This window comes from Pseudocercospora fijiensis (assembly GCF_000340215.1).
Source record: "Pseudocercospora fijiensis CIRAD86 unplaced genomic scaffold MYCFIscaffold_2, whole genome shotgun sequence".
NCBI lineage: Eukaryota > Fungi > Ascomycota > Dothideomycetes > Mycosphaerellales > Mycosphaerellaceae > Pseudocercospora > Pseudocercospora fijiensis.
In genome coordinates, this window is record NW_006921533.1 from 7,231,671 (window position 1) to 7,256,324 (window position 24,654).

Below are 24,654 nucleotides of genomic sequence, written 5' to 3' on the forward strand. Positions count from 1 at the left end.
ACTGATTAGTAATACTTATATAACAGAGGTTAGGGACTATAGATCGACAACGACGTACACTATCCGAGAGTAGTAGATAAACTAATAGAGTTGGTGAAATTCGCTATATATTAGGGTCGGCGGAGGTAAGAATAGGAGCGGAGAGCTACTTATACCCGCCGACCCTAACGCGAGCCGTTAGAGTTGCGTTATATAACGAGTGTCTATATATACTAGCTTAACGCTAGTCGAGCACGACGGCTAAGTTATATAGTGCGGCCTATATACGAGTTAGAATAGGGCATTAGCGAAGGAAATAATATACTATACGTGCGATAGAGAGGGTAAGGGGGTGCATATACATAGAATAGGTGTATTAGTGCGAGTTAATAGTAAATGTTAAAGAAGGCAGTAATAAGGAAAGGTAACGACCTTAAATGCCTGCCTCGTAACCGGGTCGGTTAGCGAGTCGGGCCTAACTAACTAATAAATCGACGAAGTAAGGCATCTAGCGCTTAAGCATATAATAGTTTAGTTACGCAACTAGTAACCGAAGTAATAAGGCTGCAGATAATCGTTATAGTGTAAACCCCTATACGATAGACGGTTCTAGATGCAGGACTAACAAGTCGTAGTAAATATAGTACTACGTAATAAGTAATCGAAAGTTAGTAAAGTAAATATAAGCCTATCTATAGCAGAGTTGCGACTGCGATCGCCGGCGCGAGACGCGAGTACTTATAAGCTACGCAATACAGCCAAATTGACCGATCTATGTCCTTATAGTAACTAACAATTATTATACGATAGCGGGTAGACTAGACCCGCTATAGTACGAGGGTACAGGCTAGTAAGGCGGTTAGTCTTAGGACCCGAGAGTAGGGCATACAGATAGTTCGAGCTAACGATTAAGATAGCATGTTTTCTATAGATGCTACTAACTCTATCGGCGGCGAAAAGGCATATATTTAGCTATAACGAGTAGCAAACAAAGGCATAAAACGATCGAAATATTCTATAGATCGTATACTAGAGTAGTAGTCTACGTAGGAGGCCGAATAAACGACCGTATATAAATCCGCGGCAATACAATACACTAGGCGTAAGGTCAAGAAGCGAGATAATAGATAACGTAATTTGCCGAACCCGCTGCCGAAGTTGGTAATAGAGGATATAGAAGTTGCCTAGTAGGCTTAGTACCCGATTCGATACCGAATTAGGGCCCGAGTCGGCATTAGCAAACCCCGCGACTAGAGTTAGTTCTAGTTTCTACTGCCAACTAACGTCGACTTTCTACTACGCTATATATACAACTACCGCCTTCGAGAATGCTACGTACTTAACTACCTCGCGATTAATATTTAATAGGCGGTATTACCCGCGGCCTTAGCCTATCGCCGTCGATATACTACGCATTTTACGCTAGCGTCGAGAGGTTAATTTAGGAGTCTAGTTAGATTAGTAGCACGTTCCGATTACTATTATTGCCGGAACGCCGAAGGACGCAAGGTCACCTATGCGACCTAGTATTAATAGACGAGAAATACGAAGAAGAGTTCCCTAAGGTAGTAAAGTAGATCCGTACGGTAGAGGGACAGACTGCGTTTAGGTGCCTAGTATACAAGATTTGTTCTAATTATCGCCGACGGACGAGACGAAAAACGGTACGCGTAACAACGCGTAGAGTCGGCGATACTAGCGATTGCGCGGAAATTGCTATATCTACGGATACTAGACTAGCGACACTAGAAGGATCTAGAGCGGTGCCGCCGTACCGCGTGCTAAATAATGTATAGTAGAGTATAGTTATAGTACAAGAGCAGAACGGGAAGGTAAAACCTATATATCGACTATATAAACTCGATTATCGCTAGCCTATAGTAAGAGGCCGCGCGTTAGTAGGAGTCGATAATATAGACCTCGAACGATTAGTTAAGATACTACGGGTAGATTATAGTTTCGAAGCCGGCGTCGACGCCTTGCATTAGATAAGCGACTAATATAGACACGTTCGAATTAACAACGAGCGACAGTAGAGGGCTAGTCTATCCGACACATTAGGCAGAGGCCTATAGCTGCGATTTGCAATCTATAGGTAAATTAAGGAGGTAGAACGAGCGTAAATATAAACGTAGAAAAGCGAGATAAATAATTAATTTTACTAAGTCCGATATAGAAGTCCTACTCTAATAGTAATAGGTACTAATCTATTTATTAAACGGAAGGCAAGATACCCCGACTACGATAAGTACTACGCTTTAATCTTAGACATATGCTAATATATAGTAAGTATATTACGTATAGCAGTCTTAAGCGCCGCGATCTCTTCCTTTATCTATTTAATCTCGGCCTATATTTAAGCACCCTAATCGCGCTATAGCGATAGCGGACTCGGGGTAGCGCGATAGTTAAGGAAAGGCTAAATCGGCTACGACTAGCAGTCGTCGTACTAGGGTAGATTGTATACATCTAGCTAATCTAGTTAGAATTGCATCTGTCGAGTATAGGGCCTCTACGGTATTATTAACCTCGAATTAGCTAAACACGCCGATAGAGATAGTTCTAACTAATCCGTAATACTACGAGGCGGCTTCGAAGGTGTGTATTCGACCTAGCGGATTAGCTAACGCCGATTGATTTACCGATAAAGAATATACATCTATATATACCGTAGTAGCGACCGAGCGAGGAATGAATAGTCTAAATACGCCGATTGCTTTAGTACAATGTCGATAGTGTTGCTATATGCCGTCGGTATAAACTGCAATAATTACCGCTAGACTAATAATAGCGCTAGATTAATAGTTCCCGAATCCGACTCGCGACCGAATCGGGCTAGCGTCGATAAGGTACGAAAATAGCGAACAGTCTATAGGCTACGATTATGCTTTAGCGTTAGCGGGGCATATCCGATAGGACCAATAAGCGATTATAGACGGCGACTCGGGCAGTCTATATAGGAGTAGAAGATGAAACCGCAATTTAATACCCCCCTTTTCGTAGGGTAAACAAGCACGAAGACGCGTATAGTCTAATGTATACTACGTTAGATTCGCAACAATACTACTACTCGTTGTAGTACACTTAGGATAGGTCGCAACTATAAAGAAGATAAATATAGAACTAAGTCGTTATCTAACTCGACAGAGTCGGATAGGGATACTAGATTCGAAGAAGAAAACAGGGAGGATACTCGTTTATATATAGCGACTAGCATTAGATCGAAATTTATAAAGGTAACGTACGCTAGAGCACGGTAACAGAGGACTAACGTAACTAGTACAAGGGCAAGAATAGCAAAGATCCGGCAAGGCTAAAACGGAAGTACGGCGACGATAGGGCGGATTAGAGCGACGATGCAAAGCTATTAAAACGACGTAAGAAGCGAGATAAAGGCTCAACGACTTCTAGTAAAGAACGTTTAAATCGAAAGAAGGGCTTACTCGAAGCAAGGGAGCAAATCTTGTATAACGAGACGCGTCGTAAACTATTCGCTATTACGTTAACTAGGGCCCGAGGATATAAGACGATGTTTCCTACTACCTAAACCCTAGTATAGGTAGACGAAACAATTAAGGAGGTATATAGTAAAAACTACGATCGATTACTAGCTTCACGTACAATAGTGCTATAGCCGGGTAGCTATATACCGTCGAGAGACGTAGTCTAAGTAGTCGGTAGAGATCCCGATATAATAGTATCGAGACTAATATTAGAATAGTTGCGAGAAGCTATACGAAAGGAGCGAGGCTATATCAATACCTATATCCGATTAACCTTAACAAACCAAGTACCGATCGCAATAACCGACACTCTAAAAAGGATAGCATACGCTAAGAGGATGCTCGACAACTAAATCTTCGAGTACTACGACGAGAAACTAGTAAGACCCTCTCTAAAATAGCATAGTTACTAGATAATAGCTAACGGTCGATATATACTACGCGCTACCTTAGTAAGCTTATATATAAATGTCTAGCGGGTATACTACTCCGGCAGGATCGGCGAGGCTAGAAGACATATATTAAATAGTACTACTACAAAGTTACCCCTTTTATAATATTGTCTACCGCTATAGTACTCGGTAGAATACTAACCGGATAGTCGATAGAGTCGCATTCAACTAAAGTTAGAGGTAAAGCGATCTAGCTAGCCCTAGATTACAAGTTGATACACTAGCCGTTCCTAGATCGGATAACTGCGTAGAATACGACGGATTAAGCTACTCGTAACCTTCGGTTGTCGAAAGCGCAGAAGATATACGCACGGTATATAGGCAGAGCATAGGATATCCCTAAATTATTAATAAATAACTTCGAGAGCGTACGTAACGACATCGATGCACTTATAGCAATCGACGTCGTTTTAGATTCCGACGATAAAGGCGGATCGATCGAGCGCTATAGTAAGAGTAGTCTGCGAGCGCCGTATTTCTCTTACCTACTAATATAATCGATAGGTCCTAAAGCGTCTACCGGGCAACAATTAAGTAAATAACTCAAAGCCGGCGACAATGCGATAGATAGGTTAGCGGAGGCGGAGGCCCTACCTAAGAAAAACGATGTTAGACTGCCTATACTATAGAGCAGTTTCTAAGCGATAGATTAGGAGCCGACGGGGGCTGCTAATCCGTTTGCTTCGGTACGGGGAGGCAACGGTACAAGTGCAACCGAGATAACAGAATATAATAGAACCGAAGACAATTAATACTAAAGGTATAGATATACCGCGGTAATAGTAATAGGGAAGGATTGCGCGCTAATTACTATAAGAATAGCAGGTATTCCGACTAGTCTTATATAACAGACAAGACTTCATTCGCGGCGGTAAGTAATCGCGTTAGGGATGTATTAGGGCTAGAAGAGGGGGAGTAGATATAGTAGGCGGATATAGAGGCGGACGGCGGCAAAGTTAAGGAGATAGCATTTAACGAGGAGACGTAGGATCGAAGAATTAGGAGATATATAGTAAAAGAGAAGAAGAAGTCGAAAGGAAACAAACGAAAGAAGGTAGAGGTATATCGCTTCAATATAGCCGTAGAGGACGAATAGAATACATTCTTATTAACCGTAATAAATAGATGCCCTATACAATATAACGAAATCTATTAATACTATACGAGTCGGTCGCTAAGTCGGTACTGACTTAGTATACGTAGTAGACGTATATAAATGCTAGTAGTTACCCGAGTATGCGTATAAACGTTAGATGTTAGCAGAAGCAACTATCGTATAATATGCAGATCCGATAGAAAATGTAATTCAAATGCTAGTACTAGCATATACGACGACTCGAGCCCGACTCGATATACGAGTCGGACGGTAAAGAACAAAATTCTCAATACGAACAGATTTGCTAGAATTTCTAGATCGCGACGATCCTATTAGACAAGATCTTTAACGTGCGATCCTAAGGATCCTAAGGATCCTAAGGATCCTAAGGATCCTAAGCGATCCTGTCGACAGGATCGTCGCGATCGGTAAAAAAGTTTCCGTAACGAAGGGTGTCTAGTATAATAGTTTTATAGGTTTGCTACTAAATAGCGGTCTAATTAGTAAGGGAGTCAAAATAGTTATCCTAGGTGCGTTTTAGGTCGCTATTAATGTACTATATAGCGTAGACAACTAAGGAATAGTTATCTAGTAGCGCTCTCGGTGCATTACGCTAGTTAAGTTCGCAGTTACGAATGTAGTCGTTATATTGCTTTCGACTAGAGCTATTAAACACGGTACAGTCCTTGAGTTTAGCATCCTTCTTTTAGATAGGGACGGGTAGTAAAGAAGGCCCTGCTGCTAGTTTAGCATTAGTTATTAGGGACTCCTATAGGCGGCGAATCTCGAGGAGATTATCCTTTAGCTATTGTTCTTAACGCAAGGTAGTAAGCCTATTCTAAGTAGCTTCTTAAAGTCTCGCTATCGGCTAGGGGCTAAAAGCTAGTTAGCTATATCGACGATTAACAATGTTGTTAATAATGTCGTTAACGGGCAACGATAGGTTATCCCCTTCGACTATAGGTTCTTTAGTAGGCCCTCTAGCAGGCTCTTTAACAGGTACTATGCTACTAGCGTTGTTATTGCTAGCGCTGCTAGTAGCGCCGCGGTTGTTGTTATTGTTATTTCGTAATAAGCCGGCTATTATAATAAGGGGTAGCACTAATAATGTATTGTAGCCCCTTATAGTACGGATATAGCGGAATTAGTAGATATCGGTCTAGTATAATTAACTTAGTATAATAGGCCGTATAGAAGGCCTTACTTAATAATTGGTACGGTTGTTTTAGTAGAATAGTACGTGTAGGTCCCGCTCTTCGGGCGTAATATAGTCAAATCGATAGTTTTCGTAGCTATACCGCTAAAAGCTTAATATAAGGACTATCTAGCTACTGCCCTTAAAGGGTAGATCGAATACTATATAAGAAGGGTTATATTAGCAGGTAGATAGGGTAGTAGTAGGTTAGTATAGTATTCGATAGAGCTTAAGGAGGAGAAGGAGGAAGGTAGGCTAGTTAGCCTAACGCTAAGCGCTAAGCCCTACCTAAGGCACTAAGACCCTAGCTTTACTCGGTCTAGTTACATGCCAATCACGTATAGCCTCTTTAGCCCTAACAATAGTAGTACTATAGACGCTAGTCGTAGTAACGAGAGAAAGTAGTATTATAGGGGTAGCTATAGCTATAGCTATACTAACTTCGACTAGAATAATTAAGAGTACGAGAAAGAGTATTTTAGCTGCCGTAATATACTTAGTCTTATAACTACGCTAGTTAAAATACCTACTTAGTAACCTTTTAATAATCTCGATCGCCTCCTTAACTATAAAGACTATCCTTTCGAGTATACGGATTACCTAGACGAGGGCTAAGCTTTACTCGATTGCGATAATACTCTAGTACTAAGCTTTTAGTAGGCCTTAAACGGACTATCTAAGTAGCTCAATACCTATAGTATAGATAATAAGAAGCGTTTTAATATAATCTATAAGAACGGTATTTATAAAAAGTACTAAGAGAGTTAAGATCTAGCTAGAAAACGCGGCGATAGCCTTATACCTATATCCGCCGAGAATAGTATAGATCCTAGACCTAGATACGAGTACTATAATCTACCGTAGCTAACGCCTATTAGAGATCTACTAGGTTTGTAGTATATAGTAGAAATCTCGCAATTATATTGCGGATTTTCCTCGTAACTAGGATAAGTTCTTTAAGTAGATTCCTCTATATTTAAGCGATGTCGACGTCCTTACCTTAAAGCCTATAGATGCCGATAATAGGACAATGCGGTAGTTTAAGAAGGAGTTTAGGGTATAGAAAAAGGAAGTTATATAATAGTATAAGTACCTAGTTAGTCGCTATCCCGTATATAAGAACTTCACGATTGAAAACGTAGCTCTTAACTTACTACCTAATAGTAGCAGTATTTATAGACAACTACCGACCTAGATATATATATAGTAAGGAGCTGCTCTGTTATAGTAAGACTTAAAAGAGGCCGCTAATATAGGCGATATATGTATTATTTTATAAGCTACGGATATAGTATAGACGGGCATTAAGGAGCTACGATAGCGTATAACTAGGTCGAAGTAGAAGAAGACTGCTATAGTCTTCTAGCTAAAGCGAGGCGAGCGACCTCTCTCTAAGTACGACCGAGCTAAACCGTTACTACTAAGCGTCTTCGTTATACTGTTTCCTATTAGTCTAGCGGACCCTATTATAGCTCGTAAGCGAGAAGTCTCCTTCGACGACGCTATTAAGTATACAAAGCACTATCGGTTTAAATTCGCTATATATAATGTTAGTATACGCTATAAGGCGCGTAGTAGCTCTACCTACTTTGTAAACCGATATCCGGATAACGCTACGCTTACTAGCGGTAAGTTACGAGCGGCTTTCGCGAACAATACTACTAAGTCTACTAAGTCTAAAGCGCTATTATACTTTACTCGATCTCGCGTTAGGGTTAAAGCCTACTAGGAACTCGATCGTTCTAGAATAGTATACGTAGCAACTTAACTGCCTATATATACGATATTAGTATGCCTAACCCATTCTTTACGTTAAGTGCTACTAATCTATACTAGCCGACCTTAATACGACTCTTGCCTTAATATAAGGAGTAGCTAGTAGTAGATACGGATTCTAAGATCCGTATTGCTCGTCGTAACCTACGTAATTGTCTATATATTATCGATACCTACTCTATAAGGCGTATTAAGATATTTATAGAGACTGTCCTTCTATCTAATTTTAGCGTTAAGGACTTCTAGTACCGGTTTAAATAGCAAGGCGGTAGTAGTGCTTATAATTATAGCTTTCTATAGTCTAATAGCATTCTAAAGTAAGACCTTACGACTAATAACGGTCGCGAGCACTTCTCTAACCTCTAGATACGGTATATTACTACTATAAACCTAGATCCTACTAGAGAGAAGGCACCTATAGATAAGAATAGCGGTATCTAGCTTAATATAGCTAATCTTAATAGTATCTAGCTACAGCTCTCTAGTAACTATTATATACGCCGTAAGAAGGACTCCCTAGACGCGCTAAAGGAGTGTCGCTTTAGGTACCTTTATAAAGAGCGTAAAAAGGCTACGCCTAATTACGATCGGAATCCTAATTATCTTAGTTTCGCTCTAGAGTATAATAAGCCTTAGCTAAACTGTTATTGCCGCGTTATTCTCTATACTTAGCGTACTAACTGCGACCTTATAGCCTATACTACTATTAAACAAGCAATATAGTACTTGCTAAACTATATATATAAGGCAGAAGTCCCTATATAGTCCTTATAGGAGATAATAAAGCGTCTACTCGATACTATATAGCCTAAGGTATAGAACGTACTACTATCTCTTATCTAGCGCTTTTATAGTAAGCTTACTAGGGAGAGAGACGTATCTACGTAAAAGGCCTGCTACTTAATTAATTGAATACATCTATAGATTGGTTCTCGTACTATTATTAGCATCGACTACCGTCTATACTAAGACTAGAGTAGTATAATTAGTATCGCTCTAGGCGGCGATATTAAGAAAGGCAAGACCTTCTTATAGAAGTATATAGAGCGGATATAGACTACCCTATAGTCGCATTAACTAAGGCTAATAAGGGCTCTAATAATAAGCCTTATTCTCTATAAGATATTATATACTATTAGTTCTTAACGAAGTACAACTTTAGCAACTTAAAGAAGATTTAGCCTCGCTAAGCCGATGCTATAGATTGTATAATTAATTAGTTTCCTCGGTATAAGCCTAAAGACAAATACGAGAAGCAGCACTATATTAGAATTATTAATGATTATCCTTCTACGATATATGCGACTCTGCCCTATCGTTTTCCTAGAGCTTTAGATACTAACCTATTATACCCGTTATTTGCTAAGGCCTACACGTACTACTAGCTATCCCACACGCATCTAGATAACTATTATACTATTATAGAGTCGCTAGAGGATATATAGGAAGACCCTAATAAAGGAGACGAGGGTAATAAGGTCTACTTCGTAGTCTCGTAGAGGTATCGCGCGATAACAACGTCCGCGTTATACGTATAGAAGATCCGGATAGCCTTAGTATACGAGATATCGATCGTACGTACGATTAGTATAACTATATTAACAAGTTTCCTTAGTTAGATTTATTTAAACTATAGCAAGACTAATAGAAGCGCTAGAAGGATTCTTAGCCTATAGACTTACTAGTCTAGTCGTAGTCGTAGGGCTAGTATTCGTCCCTAAATAGGGAATAGAAGATTCTTTACGATATAGTAACTAAGCACTATTAGTAGATCTAACATAGTATACGGTCGGATCTACTAAGACTTAATATCGATAGTAGACCTAGCACTAGAAAGTTATATACAATTTCTATTCTCTCGGCCTATCTCTAGCGTAACTAGAAGCAGTATAATAGTATATAGTCGGATAGCAATCTAGTCCTACGGTCTGCTCCTACTATAATCGCTATAAATAGCATTAAAGGCAAGACACTATATTCTCTTGCACTTCTGCTAGTATAGACGGGCTTTACTAACTTAACGACGAGGAAGCTAGTATAACTATAGTATATCTTCCGCCGTATTAAGTATATTATTATTAACGAGAAGTCTATAGTTAATATCAAGATACTAGGCTACTTAGACCGACGCCTACGCTAAATCTTAGCAAAGAAAGACGAGTAGTACGGCGGCTTTGTTATTATCGTATTTAGTAATTTCTACTATCTACTCCCTATTAGTAGTAAGCCGCTCTTTAGTAGCAAAATCAATAATAACGAAGAGCGGTATAGCCGTACTACTTACCTAGAGTTAATATACACGATTAGGTTAAAGACTATTTAGCGCTAGGATAGTACTAACCTTAACTCTCCTATATTTAAGCTTACGCTCGAGAATATACGTAATAATTGTATTAGTAAGGACAACTAGTAGTTCCTTCTTACTCGCGTTCGCAATTAGCTCGGTACGGATAAGTAGGACTACTTTATAGAGCCTATTAATTAGTATAATTTTATATAAATGCGAGAGAGTAGCAACGTCGTTAAGCTACTTAAGGCTAACTATACTAGTAAGGGAGCTAGTAGGGCTACTTTCGACGAAGGTAGTAACTTATATACGTTGCTTCCTATATTATATAGTTATCTTCTTATACTAATAGAGAATATCTAGAATAAGCGTAGTCCTAATAACGGTACGATTAGTACCCTTATCGACGTTATTTAGTCCCCTAATATAGACCCGGCTATCGATCTTCCTCTTTACCTACTCGTTGCCTTTAATAAGTATAACTATCGCCTAATAGGCGGTAGTCCCTTATACGTAGAGGCGGAGGCTATCTATAATCCTACTTCTAGTCCTTTAGTCGGTTCCGGAAACTAGTAGAAGATTATACTAATCTTCCTATCTCGTCGCGAATTCGAGCGTAGAGTATATACGTATATACGAGAGATGTTTCTAGTTACTATTACCTATACTATTGCTATCTATAAGGCTTAGGGTTTAACTCTAGACCGTATTGTCCTAGATTTCGGTAAAGACTTTACCGTAGGCTTAACTTACGTCGTATACTCTCGTATTAAGTATTCTAATTATCTTATAATTAAAACCCCTTTCGATTATAACCGCTTCGGTACGCGTTAAACGGAAATATAGAAGATATAGCTAGCGGACTATAAGCGCCGTTAGACGTAATATCTTAGAAGTATAGTAGACGAACCTCCTAGTCTAGGGCGCTTAGCTACAGCTTCCTAGGCGTATAGTATAGAAGAGTAGGACTTTAGTATTCGTAATAGCTACGGCAATAAGATAGTAGTAGCTATTGCTTAGTCTAGGCTATAGCCTAAGGTAGAGCAGTTTTAGCGCAAGTATCCTTAGCGGCTCGACTAGGAACAACTAATACGCGAAGAGAATACCTAGGCCGGACTCTTATACTAGCTCTTTAAGAGTCTAAACGTTAGACCTAGCCGGATAAAGACAAAGATACGCGGATTATTCGTAAGCGAGATAAGCGTCGTAAAGCCCGGCTACGATAATAGGAGATCGACAATCCGTATATACGTCCTAATATAGCTTGCTTATATACGAAGCTATTAGGGCGATACGATTAGCAATAGGGCTAGTTAGTAATAGGAGCAATTTAAACAACGTTACCTCGCCCGAAAGGCGCTAAGCTCTACGTAGTAGCCCTCGGAGAGCCGCCGGAGGCTCTAATACGATACTAAATATAAAGCTAAGGGACTATACGAGGGATATAAGGCTATAGGAGAGCAATATATAAAGGCAAGCGGTCTTATAGGCCGCAAAAGTCCGGATATACGTTAGCTATATTAAAGGACTACGGCCGAGACCGTAAAGCCGACCTTTAGTATAAACTAGTATCCTAAATACAGTTTAGCCTTATATTACGAGAACAATACGTAGTTATTGCCTACAAGCACCGCTTCGTAATACTTAGATTGCTTACGTAGCGATCTATAGTATATCTTTTATTACTATTGCTCCTAGATCGACTTAAACGCTTTAAGGTAGTCGCGAGCGTTAGATACGTAATAGCCTAGTCTATCGCTTCGAAGAACGTAACAACTTAACAAGCCTAGAGGATGCCTACGACTAATTTAGGCCCCTTAAAGGTACCGAGACAGCAGTAAAGATAAGTATTAGGGCCGCCCGTACGGAGGTAGCAGCTAGATCGTTTTAATATCAAGCCGACGATTTCTAAAGCTTTCTATAAAATTGAATTGAATATTAGCTATCTTATATATAGACCCTAGAAGTATATAGGCGATAAACTAGAATCTATAAATAATCTACTTTCTACTATAAAGACGAGTTAGTAGCCACATTAGATTACTAGATCTATTACAGTAGTCGCTAGTATTAGTAGTATTGTAAGAGTACAAATATATACCTATAACGTCCGGATAATAGGTTTTTAGTACTTAGAGTTAATAGGCAAAACATCTATATTAAAGCTATTTCGTTAGATTACTACTTTAGTTAAATAAGACCTATTTAACTATGTTCTATTTGGAATTTAACTTAATAAGCGCTTCTCTAGTATTTTACTAAAATAGCTCTCTTTTACTAGGTTCGTCTTTGTATAAGTATAGTATACTTAGTATACTCTAAAATAATACTAATATAGTAGATATTTGGTGTGTCTCAGCTGCTTATAAATAGCTAGTATAGAAAAGACTAGATGAAATATAATAAAAAGTACCTTAAAAAGTACTACTATACTATATAGTTCTATAAAATACTCTATATATATCTTTTTTATTTCGACGATATTTTTTAATTAACTATTACTATTTTATTATACTAGTATATAGTAGTGCTTTTAAACCGGCCTTAGATTAAGTGTCTTTTTATTCGATTTACGCTACTATTTACTAAAGTATTAAATTTCTTATATTTAAATCTTACTCTTTACTAAGCTTAAATATCCTATAGACTAAAACTATTATTATTCTCTTTATCTTTCTATATATTACGAGTCTAGTACTAGAGTATCTTCTTCTTATAGTATAGTTATAGTAAACTTTCTTTTAGCTAGTTCGCGCTCTTTAATATAGTCTATAGCTTATAAATATAACTTCCTAAATACATATGTTTTATACTACTACTTACTAGTCGTTCTTAATAGAGCGTGGTTTTGCAATATACTAAGCTTTAATTTTAAGTCGGTAACTTCGAGCTTCCGAGGGCTAGATAGACTACGATACATTAGTACATTTTGAGAAGTATATATAGAGAGGATTATTAGACTAAGTAACTTGCTTATTATAAAGTATAAAGTTTTATACTAATACAAAAAGCCTTCTTAAGGACCCTAGAAATAGAGTCTAGAGATTCTAATATATATATACGAGTATTATTACGTATATATAGGATATTCTAGAGCCTTGGTAGCTAACATAATACATTAACGAATATCGCTAGTTAGCTAGATAAGCTTGTTATTTAACTACTTCCTACTCGATAACTACGACTAAGACTTCCGATACTCTCTACTACTTCCGGTTGTACGTACGCGTAACTAGCAACAACTCGGAAACTAAGGACAACTAATATCTATAGAGATATCTCTATCTATAGCTATTTATACCTTTAGTAAATCTTGATAATAAACGATCTTATCGACCTATCTAGACTAAGAAAGCAACATGCCGTCGGAAAAGAAGGAGTATATCGAACGATACGAACGACTCTAAAGATTCTACCTGGTTTCCTAACTCTTAGATTTCTAAGTAGACCTAAAAAGCTCGTAGTCCCTACTACGCCGTATCCTTAAAAGAGGGAGACCCACGGGTACCTGGAATAACGTTAGAACGTAATTTAGGACCTCTAGGGAAAGCTAGCGGTAAACTATAACTAACTTCGAACCCGAGAATTAGGGAAATAAGGGGATAGGCCTCTAGGAGAACCTATAGTATCGTGCCTATCCTCCTTATAAGGCACTATAAAGTAGCGTCTAACGCTAAAGATATATATACGAATATATATATATATATATATATATATTGGAAAGTATCTAATATAGATGCAATAATCTAGACCTGTAGCTATCTATAGGTATAGATATTGTCTACATTTATACATCTATAGCTATAAGAACTAGACAAGACCATCTATAGACAATTTATCTATAGGCGGCTTTATCTTATCCAAATTAATATCTATAGACATAAGAAATCTCGAGCAACTATCTATTATTGAAGATAATACTAGTAGATACAATATATCTATACTAGTATCTCTCTAACTTGAAAGCTATTATCTACAAATGCTACTCTATTACTAGGCAAGGTGAATCTATAATATAATATTATCTATATATTATCTATACTAGACGATAGAGTAAATGTCTATGCGTCTATAGATCTTAAGAACTTATCAAACAGGCAGAGTACCTACTCAATATGAGATAAGCGCTAGTGAAACTGTACGTATGTCTTAGTCTTTAAGAATAGAGTTGTATCTCGTAGAGAAGGGCTCTATTAAAGCTATTTCTATATACGAGGACATTGAGGCTAAAGCCTAGCTGTCTTATAACTGTTAGTAGAGGACGGTCCTTTACTTGTAAATCTAAGATAAGACCGACCCTAAAGAGGCGTAGAGTGCTGTTTAAGAATTATAAGTCTTTAAGGGATTTTATTTTCAATAACTCTTATTAAAGGAGCTATTTTGAACTACTTTAGCATCCTTTTAAATTTAGTATTAAGAAATGTATTAATACTCTTTACTGCTTAAACGACGAACTAGAGTATTTAGGAGCTAAACTCTCTATAGAAGCTATTATAGCTTTAGCTATTAATAATTTAAGCGACGAATCCGAGTCTTTTATAACGAATTCAGATTAACTCTTACGAAAAGACGAAGATAGTCTACAAACTAGAGGATCCATTCTCCGATCTACTAGACGAATCTGTATAGAAGGTATTGCGCGACACTAATCAAAAGGAATAGCGCTATCTATACAATCCTATAAAAAGCCAACAACCTGTAAGACTGTTCTAAGGCGTCGGAATAGTTTAATCCTAATAAATATGAAATCCTAAGTAGTACTTAGGAAAAGATATACTTTACTAGGATTTAAGAACTAGATTATAGAGTAGACGAAGGAAAATATCTTTGTTCGTCTATAGAAAATCTAATATAGTTAATGTATCTATAGATAGAGGTTCTGATAAATGACAAATATACTCAAGCTAAGACTTGTCTAATAATACCGCTTTTATCCTAAATACTAGCGCCTCTAAATATACTATTAGTAGTAAGTCTTATTTCTAGACTTATATAAGTAGGCCTCCTACTATAAAGCAGGGTATTACCGGATCTGTAATCGCTCGTAGCAAATGTGATACAATAGTATAATTTAAAGATACTTCTAATATCGTATCTCTTGCTAGTTATCTCATTTAGCTAGAGTTTAATATACACTTTGTAAGTGTTCTATAATTAGACAATCGCGACGTATATGCCTAGTTTAAAAACGGTATAATAGAGCTTTAGGGTAGAAAGGGAGCTCTAACTTATAGAAAGATAATATCTATAGATAATAATAATCTTTCTATTTAATAAATGAAAAAACTATAGATTTTAAGAAAAGGAAATCTAATCTTTCTAGAAGTAATACGACTCTAGATAATAATACTATAAGACAATCGTCTAGCCTTTCTATACTTTAGAAGACGACAGTCTAAAAGACGAATTAGCTCTTCTAGGGAATAGTAATCCGTATAGTTACGAACCCTGCGTTCTATAATAACCCTATAGAATTATATTAGCGTAATTTGATGTAATCTAGAATAGACGATCTTACTAGCTTAATTACTTAGAGTTTAGTAGATCTACTACCTAATAGAAAAGCACTTTAGGCCGTTCTACTTGTAAAGAAAAGCAAGATTCTAAAAGTATTTTTATTTAAATGCAAAGCCGTTAGGTTAATAAAAGGTTTAGTTAAATAGAAGATATAGATTGCAAATAGATACCTCTCTAGTAATACCTATCGTCCCGAAACCTAGCGATATTCGTTCGCTAAAGCGGCTTGTGACGACTTGAAAATAGCGTAATAGGACGTTTAACTAGCGTTCCCTAATAGTCCTCCTATAGGTAAGGAAATCTACGTAGTATAGCCTATAGCTTTTAAGAAAGATATAGCTAAAAATAAGCCTCTAGATGATAGTATCTATATTTAAAATCCCTACTCGCTAAACTAGACTTCAAAAGTTTTACTAACTATAATACAACGTTTATAATAGAATAGAGTCTATAAGTAATATAGATAGTATGCTATAGCTAGTTAGCCTAGGTAGGATTTTGTATAAAAGAATGAAAAGATTCTTAGTCTAAAGAGCTAAAACTGAGCGATCTAGATCCCGTTAAGTACTATCTCGGTATTAAGGCTACTTAGAACCTAATAGATAGATCTGTTACTCTTAGCTAAAAAGACTATTTAAAAAAAAATACTAAGATTTAATAAAATAGCCTTAATCCTATTTCGTATATATACTAAACGATATTAGAAGATAAGATAAATCTAAACAATAAGCTTCTTTAGAGTCTATGAATTAATTTTTAGCCGCAGTAGATTCTGTAATCTACTTGTTAATAAAGATGAAACCGGACATAAGCTATACTATAGGCATAGTATCTAGACTCTTCTCTAATCCTAAGAAACCGGATTTTAAAGCCTTAAGTAGAGGATTTAGAAATACCTAAAAAAGCTAAAGATATTAAGTACTACGTAAGCACATAAGTTACAATAAGAACTCCTATTAATTAGTTATAACAATACTAACTAGCAGGATAACTTTACTACGTAGTATCCTGCCCTAGGCTATGTGTTTTTCCTATGATCTAGAGCGACTCCTAGTTAGTATAGTATCCTATAGCTGGCCGTATCTTTATCTAGTTATACTTCTTAATAAGTTATGTTAAAAGAATTCTTTTTAAAATGTATTTAATAGGTAACTATCTAGTTCTAGTATGTACTAGTAGTAAGTTAGCTATTGTTCGAGGATATAAGAGATAGTAAAGTAGGGGCTATATATAGTATCGGACATCTTATTAATAGTCTTAGAGTAACTAGAAAGTAGCTAAATTACTTTAGGTTATCTAGCTAACTAGCGATATTTGTTGCCTTATTAAATTAGCTAGTGAGTTCCTAGTATATTCTACGTATACGTAATAGCTTACGCGTACTACTACGTATCTATAAGTTTTGTTTTACAATTAAATCTCTAGAACTGGTTGTTCCAGGACCGATCGAACCTACAGGAGTTCTCTCTTAAAGTTTGAATTCCTAACCGATTTCTAGGCCCTATTCTTACTATAAACTAGTTAGGGCTTTAAGATCGGTTCTGTGGGAGTTAGCTAGTAGTTTCTGGAACGTTGTGGTAAGCTAGAATGTCTCTAGTCGTTCCTGGAAGACTCTAGAGGTTAGTAGAACTTTACAGAAGGCCTCTCTACTAGGATAGGTTTAGGACCTCGTAGTAGCGTAGGCACCTGTACTATTATTAGTAACCGCGTAAACGTTAGCGACTAAGTCCTAGTCCTAAGAAACAAAGTTAACCTTAACGGCCTTGGTAGTGCTATTACTACTTCGCTCTACGACCTGCTTTGCCCTTACCTTCTAAGTCTCTTATTTATTAATAGCGGCGAGGGTACTATTTCTAGTCTCCTCGAACTCGATCTTGCCGCTATACTTCTTCTCTAGAAGGGTTCCAAGTTAAGGCAGCTTCAGTGCTCTGCGATCCTGTTCGAAGTTAATCTTATCGCCGGTATTAGTGTAGTAGAAGCGGCTATTTACTTATATAACGAGCTTCCTATTAAGAAGCTCTTTCTAGATAGGGCAGTCCGATTAGATATATTTGAAACCGCCGTATATCCAGCACTTGCTATCTCAGTTAGAATAGATCTTTCGTATAGCGTAGATATTAACTAAAGGGGCTTTAAGATAGTTAGGATCGGGGAACTAGTAGACTAGTAGCACCTCTCCCTTAGTATACTAGTATTAATAACCTCCCTAACTCGCTATAATACTTTCGTATTAAGGTTAAGCTAGGCTAGGGATTTAGCTAAGTCTACTACTTCCTAAGAGTATTTAGTAATAGTAGGAGTTACAGGCTTAGGACTACTTTGCGATTCGGGAAGGAACTTAGGTCCTTTAGTAATTCCTAAGGAATCGCTTCTAACCTATACTAGGTTATTCCTATCTTCGCCGTAAATGAACTTTCTCGTATTAGCGGAGCTATCGATATCGGCCCTAATATACTCTAGGACCTCTTTATACCTCCTAAAGCTCTCGAGGTCGGCCTCGCTAAGCTTATAGCGACGGAAGACACGCTAAGCCGTAGGCTATAGTAACCCCTAAAGGAGTAGCCTCGTTCTTTAGGAATTCTCGAGGTCCTACTAGTCGATACTGTCCGCTAACTTTATAAATTCTCGGATATACTCCTTTAGGTTGTTATCCTTAGTACGCCTCGTTAAATAGAGGGCCTCGAGCTTCGCGCGACCGCCTTTAATACGACGGCTATCGCGTTCCCGATACTCCCTTAGGAAGGCCTACTTAAAGGTCTCCTAGTCGGCATTAGACTTGTCGTCCTTTTCTAGGTAGCCGACTAGGGTTCTAAGGGTTTAGTAAAGCTTAGTAATAGTAGTCCTCGTAAGGGACCGGATCTTATACTAGTCGGACTCCCTATTAAGCTTATACTCCACTAAGGCGTCCTTAAAGCGCTCTATATATGCTATAGCGTTCTACCCTTCGGATAAGGGGTTTCTACCGCTTCCTAGCTCTAGTAGGCGGCGCCTATTCTAACGGAGAAGCTTAGTTTGCTTCTTAATTATCTTTATAAGAATATTATAGAGTACCTCTAGCGTAGAAGGCCTAATAGCCTCTCCTAGGTTAACGGCGCTTATAATAACTAGTCGTCGCCTAAGTTCCTCGTTAATAAGATTAGGGGGAATATTAGCGTTAGAGGATTCTACTAATTCGTAATACTCGTCTTCGCTTAAGCTTATTCGGTTATTATAAAATAGTTAAAATAAAATGCTATAAGAAATTGTTTTTAGTATAGTTAGTAGGTTTGTTTCGATATTGCTGTACGAGAAAGTAGTACGCTAGGCTGTTTTCCTCTAATAATACCCCTAGGATAGTATTAGTATTTAGCCTCCTAGAAGTCGCCTAGGCACTACTAGGAGCTTATTTTTAATAAAAAGCCGCTCGGAGGAAGGAACTATAGCCTCTATTTAGTCCTAGATCCTAGAGACTAGTTCCCTTACTAACTATTATTATCTCCTTTAGCTAGGCGGGGGGCAGGGGCCTTCTTTTCCTAGTAGAAGGCTAAGTACTATCTAAGCGAGGCTACGAATCGGGGAGCAATCTACCTAATTAATAGAGACTCTCTAGTTATCTAACCTATAGTCTAGAAGTTGCTATCTGTCGATAGTCTTAGCGGGACCCGGTAAGGTTAATAGATAATTAGTCTATCTCCTCTTTAGGCTACTAGTCCGCGTTGCTATCTTATAACCGGGCTAGTAGGCGGTAGCTTATCTCGAGCAAGCGGTACTAAATAGATCTTCGACCCGGAGCCGAGTCCTTAGAAACTAGCTATATAGCTTTTCGGGGTTAAAGAGATGCCCTCGTTAAGAGGTTCTTTGCTTGTCGTAATAGCCCCTTTAAGATACTTCTATATCGTCCGTATCGTAGGCTCTTATCGTACCCTCGCTTCGGTTATAGCTATTCGTGCCCTAAGAATATCTTTAATATACCTATACCTATTAGATATAAAGAGATAGCCCTACCTTCGGGTCTAATAAAGGACCGAAACTAATACTACTACTACTACTACTACTACTACTACTACTACTACTACTACTACTACTACTACTACTACTACTACTACTACTACTACTACTACTACTACTACTACTACTACTATTGCAAGTTCCTATCCTATTCTTCCGCGATTTCCTTTATAAATTAACTATTCTAGATAGTTCCTCGTCTAATTACTATATTAGCTACTATAACTCTAGGGAGGATTATACTAATTAAAGTATAAGGTATCCGCCTTATTTGTCGTAGGATCCGCTAACTTTTTCCTAAGCCCGCTAGCTCTAGGGCTTATACTAACTTGTCTCCGTAAGAGAATTGCTTACGTCCTACTATAAATTTCTCCGATTCCTATACTAAAATCCTCGCTAACTATTTCGTCCTTAAATAGCCTACGTAGCCTACGCTAGCTATACTCGCGCGACTCGCGGCAATGTCGCCGCTAAGTACGCCGACCTCCTTAAGGTTCTTAAGGCATAGAAGGCCTTAAAGTCTCTCTAGCTATAGGGTTTATTATCTAGGTATGTTTTCTTCGGTTTCCGCGATAAAACCCTTACTTACCTTTTCTTTTAGGGCGGTAGCCGCGGAGGTAAAGAACATAGTCGCTAATATCGTAGCTTAGTTAACCTAGACGTAAGTAATTTATAGTTCTCTGTCCGTTTTCTCGCGCTAACCTCTTTTTTTAGAGGGGTTCCTACCGCTCTTAGTCTCGAAACTAATTATAATAGTCCGGCGGTATAAGAAGCTACTAAGTAAAGGTTTCCGTAGGTTTTCTAGTAGGCTCTATATAGTTTCGGAGGTGTTATTTTTTTCTATCCTAAGAGGACCTCTTATTTTCGGGCGGAGACCCGATACTTATAAATACTTAAATAAAATCTTTCTTTACTCCTAAATTATATCTTCCTTTCTAAATCCCTTAAGCAAACGAAAACAATTCCTAAAAACTAATAAGTTAGTAAAACCCGAAAGGTTAGTAAAATCCGTAAAATCTATAAACCGATCGTCGCTCTGCGGAAAAACTCTAAGTTACTGCCTTATTTTCTTTACTTTCCTCTCTTTTCCTAGTCTCCTAAAGGTCTATCGTTCGTCTCGATTTGTCTATATTTCGCTTCTAAATTGTCTAGCGCTACGGTATCCGCGATATTATCTAGGGATTCCTACGTAGGTTTATAATAACTACTCTATTTTATAAGCGCTTCTCGTCCTTTACCTCGTCTCCTTTTCTAGATATATAGTATTTCTTCGACTTACTATTCCTCGTATATCTCGAATAAAATAGGGTCCGGCTATTCGTCGTCGATTTCCTAACCTAGTAGGGGATCTCTACTCGCTAGTCTTAGAAGGTCGGTATAGAATACTAGGTAAATATTACTAGGAATCCTAGAGAGTCGTACTAATACTAGTAATAATACTTCTTCGACCGTATACTTAGCGTATTTCGAGTCGAGGCTCTTCTTAGGCCTATCGGTTTAGTAATTCCTTAGGTCGAGCTAGACCTTATCTCGGACTCGATATACCGGAGCTAGGGTCCTAGTTCTGTTCGCGTTATCCTCCTATTTTTACGCTACTTCCGCTATCTATACTTAATATAGGTCCGAGATTTTCTTAATTTTGTCTATAAATTCCTCCGCTCGTTTTACTACGTTTAACCGCCGGTCGATAGCTAGGTCCTCTTCTAGCGCTATAGGGGAAGTAGACTCGTAACCGTAAGTCGCGAAGAAAGAACTTATTCCTAATCCCGCTTAGTATCTCCCGTTAAACGCTAGTTCCGCCGTAGGAAGCTATTAGTTCTAGTCGGACTGTATTTAGTTAATATAGTTACGAAGGTAAGCCTATATATCTTAATTTGCGCGCTCCGGGCCTCTGTCCGTTTGCGGGTAGTAAGCGGAGCTTAACCTTTGCTTTATGCTAAGTAGTCGATATATCTCTCTCTAGAATATACTTGTCTAATTCGTACCTCTATCGCTAGTAATAGCTCGAGGCAGTCCGTAGTGCCTAACCTAGTATTTTAGGAATAAAACCGCGTATTCCTCCGCTTTTATAGAGAGAGTACCGATAAGGGCAATCTATTTACTAAGGCGGTCTTTGATTATCTAGAGATATCGGTTCCTATCGGATTCCGGTAGGTTAGTTATAAAGTCTATCGAGATTTCCTAGAAGAAACAGTTAGGCACCGGTAGTAGTTTTAGGAGGCCGTATTTGTATTCTCTCTATACCTTATTACGTCCGTAGTAATTGCAATTCCGTAGGAATTGTCGTACCTGTTTTAACTATAGCGGCTAGTAGAAGTCGCGACCTAGTATAGAAGCGGTAGAATCCCGGCCTAGGTAACTGTAGAGCGGTAAGTCGTAGATCGACTAGATAATCTTCGTACGTAGAACGTCCTACTATAGTTCTTCGGCCCCTATATCTTTATATTCGGCCTCCGTCGTAGCTAGGGCTCCTAGAACCTAGAGCTTACTACGGTAGCGTAGGAACCCTTTAGGGTCTATCGTATAATTACCTATCTATATCTTTGCCTTAATTTCCGGCTATAACGTCCTAGATCCCTCGTAGACTTTCCGTAATACTGTCTAGTATACCGTATCTTTCTCGATAATAACCTTCTATATATCGTTTATTTCTAGGTCCTAGAATAGTTTAGCGCCTTCCTCCGTAGGGTATATAGGCTCCGTCTCGTTCGTAAGTAGGGATAATAGGCTCGCCTCGGGTATACGTAGGAAGTTACGAAGCGTAGCGCTAGAAATTTAGACGGTTTCTAGCTAGTTTAGAGAGAGCTCCGGCTCTAGGAATCTTTAGAACCTAGAGAGCTTATCGTCTTAGCCTAACGTATCCTATTCCCTCCTTAATAAGGTATCTAGTAGGATAGCTTCGATTCCTAGCTAGTAGACTAGAGTAAACTAGTACTTAGCTAGTTCTTCCTACTATCGGATCTATCTCTCGGACAACTAGCGCTTTACTATAAAGTATTCTAGGTTCTTATAGTCCGTCTAAATCGTAAAGGGGCTATACGACTTTAGCTCGGAGTCCTAAAATTTAATACTAGATACGACCGCGAGCATTTCCTTATCGTAGATATTATAATTAATCTCCGCTTTATTTAGTTTCTTCGAAAAGAAGCCTACCGTTCGTCGGACCCCCGCCTTTTCTTAGATAAGGGCGCCCCTAATCGCGAACCCGCTATAATCTATCTCGAGGAAGGTAGGAAAGGACGGGTCCTACTAGGTAAGTACCGGGGTACGGTAGAATTTGTCCTTTAACGTCTCGAACGCTTTATCCTACTCTTCTCCCTAGGAGAACGGGGTTCCCTTACCGGTAAGCGCGGTTAATAGCGCGGAGATCTTAGAATAGTTCGGTATAAATATACGGTAATAGTTCGTAAATCCTAAGAAACGACGAACCTCTTTTTAGGTCTTAGGTACTATCTACTTTTATACGGCTTCTACCTTTTCGGGGTCGGCTAATATCCCTTAGACAACAAATCCTAGGTATTTAATCTTCTTCTAGGCGAATTCGCTCTTTTTTAAATTAAGGTAAAGGCTTCCGTCCTAAAGCTTCTTAAGAACGGTCCTTACCTTATAGAAATAGTTTTCCCTCGTTCCGCTCGAGTAGATTACTACGTCGTCTATATATACTAACGCGAAATCGTCTAGATACTCCTATAGAAGAGTATTAATATACCGTTAAAACGTTGCTAGGGCTCCGGATAAACCGAATAGGCATACTAGCTACTCGAACGAACCTAGCCTAGTACGGAAGGCCGTTTTATACTCGTATCCTTTTGCTATTCTTATCTTATAGAAGGCCGAGACTACGTTAACCTTAGTTAACTATCGGGCTTCCGTTAGGTTCCTTATAGTATCTAGGATTAGCGGGAGGGGATATCGGTCTTGCTTTATAAGGGCGTTAAGCGCCCTATAGTCGTAGTAGAACCGCAGTCCTCCTCCGGGTTTCTTAACGAATAGTACGGGCGCCGCCGCTTCGGAGTTCGCGGGACTTTTAAACCCCTTCTTTAAAAGCTCGTTAAGCGACTTTCGTAAGACTAAGAGCTCTTATTTCGATATACTATAGAGTAGGCCCTAGGGGAGCTATAGCTAGGATCCGTCTAGTTTCTTATAGAGTTCTATTATATAATCGATACTAGGACGATAGGGCGCTAACTTATCGGCTTCCCTTTAATAAAACAGCGCGGCTATATCGCGAACCTCCGGAGGTAATTTCTTCTTTAGCTCCTCGATCGTCGGGTATTTCTTTGTTTTTAGGGCCTTCTTAATATCCTCGGCAATTGTCGCGGTAAGTAGGCTTCTTATAGCGTCGATCGTAGCGATATTTCTATACTCGTCGAATTCCCGGTAATAGCGCCCTTTTTTAACCTAATACCGAGCCCTCCTATAGTAGTACTGTCGCTTCTTAGGCGTAGTCCTAACCTTATTATATACCTTCTATAGGTTCCCTAAAATAAGTAGGAAAGCTAATCCTAGTACGACGTAAGCGTATACTATCTATAGGAACCTATTAATTTCTATTTAAAAGGCGACGACTCTAATAATTTTCGCGTCCTATATTATAGATAACGCTCCCTTTACTTCTCGGGACTTACGGCTAATATAGCTAAGCCCAAGGCCTTTAGCTAGGCTAGCGTTAATTATAGCGTAGTACTAGTATCCTTTATCGATAAGAGTAGAAGTTCCGACGTTATTTTCGAGAACTATATTAGTATATATAAGGTTCCCGTTTATATGCTTTTTAACTTCTTCCTATTTCTTTATCTATACTTTATCTACTCTCGATTCCTAACTATAAGCGAGAGTTATTCTTTTCCCGAGTTGGAACT